We start from the raw sequence: 2,044 nt of genomic DNA on the forward strand, positions 1-2,044 counted from the left end.
CATCCGCTCCAGGCCCTGGTACTCCGTGTCCGCGGGAACCCCCCCCAACCCACAAAAACAAACTCTCACACACACACAAACACACGCACACACACACACACACACACACACACAAACACACAAACACACACAGACACACCTGAACTCATCATAGCTGTGCTAATAGCATTGGCCGAAACGTTTCCACAACCAAACCAACATTAGCTCATCCACTCATTCACATATGTGTGTGCCCAGAGGTCCGGGAGCTCCAGTCATAAGTCCGGGTGATCTATGTCCGGAGAAGGCTCACATTAGCCGCTCTAAGGGGTCCTGCTGCCCCCCAGCTTCCCGGCCTTTGAGAAGAGACACATAACTCCGCTCTTCCGCTTCTCCGCTATGGGCCCTGGTACTCCCGATCCTCCGAACTCAGGTGAATTGCGTGACGTGCTTCTGCTCTACTATAAGCCCCTACACACTTCGAACACGGCTGTTATCACCCTGTTACTGCATTTCAATGACACCCATTTGCTTTCGATCTCAGTGTCTGCCACCGTACGGAAAAAGCGGGGGGGTGGGGGGTGGGGGGGCATAAGCGCATTCGTGCTGTAAGTAATCAGAAGTTAATAGTGTTAACGGTTTGCGAGAAATTTTTAATGCTAGACAAAAAAAGAAAATTAAAAGGATATAATTAAATAAATAGATAGAAAAATAAAATTAAAAACGAAAAAAAAAAAATTGTGAGGGGAATATAACATGTAATTAAGTTGGCGGTTCACAGGGAATCTCAGACATCAAACTGTTTTTAATTGAACATAAATAGTACACCCAAATATACAAATGTACAAATAAACATAGCAAGGTAGAACTGAATGTCAATGAAACAACCAGGCATGAGGAAGCAACGGACATGAGGACATTTGTTCTGTATGTAATGAGAAGTTAATAGTGTTACAGGTTTGTGAGAAATTTACAGTGCTAGACAAAAAACGAAATTAAAAGGAAATAATTAGATAAATAGATAGACAAATGAAATTAAAACCAAAAAAAAAAAATGCAAGGGGAATACGACATGTAATTAAGTTGGCGATTCACAAGGAATCTCAGACATCAAACTGTATATTTTTTGTTGTTTATATATAAACATATATAAACAAACATATATTGTTTGTTGTTTATTTTTGGGATATATTGAGGAATATTTAATGGAAAGGAGTCACAATCGCTTTTTGACAATGTCGAAGTGTATACGTGGCTATAGAATTTAAAGTTTTCATTAGAAATTATAGCCTCATCTGTAATTTCCTTGTTGTTAAGACGGGCTTAGCTTTGCTCCGCTCCTCCTCTCCTCCGCTCCTCCGCTCTTCCGCTCCGGGCCCTGGAACTCCCGATCCGCGGGACTTCGGTGAATTCCGGGCCAGTTTTTTGCTCTTCTGCTCTCCTCCCCTCCTCCGCTTCTTCGCTCCCCCGCTTTGGACCCTGGAACTCTTGAACAGGGCCGGGCTTCTGCCCTCCGCCTCTCCTCTGCTCATCCGCTCCAGGCCCTGGCACTCCCTGTGATCCAGTCATTCGCATGTGCGTGCCCGGAGGTCCGGGAGCTCCACTCAAACGTCCGGGGGGGATAAGGGTAAGGGGTCCTGCCCCCCCCCCTCGCCGCCTCTGAGAAGAGAAACATCTCCTCCACTCCTCCGCTCATCCGCTGCGGAACCAGGTACTACCGATCCGCCGGACTCAGGCGAATTGCAGAAAGGGGTTTTGCTGTCCTCCGCTCCTCCGCTCCTCCGCTCCTCCGCTCCTCCGCTCCTCCGCTCCTCCGTTTCGGGCCCTGGAACTCCCGAACCGCTGGACACAAGCGAATCACGGTCCGGGCTTCTGCTCTCCTCCGCTCCTCACCTCATCCGCTCCAGGCCCTGGTACTCCGTGTCCGCGGGAACCCCCCCCAACCCACAAAAACAAACTCTCACACACACACAAACACACGCACACACACACACACACACACACACACACACAAACACACAAACACACACAGACACACCTGAACTCATCATCGCTGTGCTGATAG

Source organism: Fistularia commersonii, unplaced genomic scaffold (assembly GCF_037954325.1).
Source record: "Fistularia commersonii isolate RoL2024-O1a breed Wild unplaced genomic scaffold, RoL_Fcom_v1.0 HiC_scaffold_39, whole genome shotgun sequence".
Classification (NCBI taxonomy): Eukaryota; Metazoa; Chordata; class Actinopteri; order Syngnathiformes; family Fistulariidae; genus Fistularia; species Fistularia commersonii.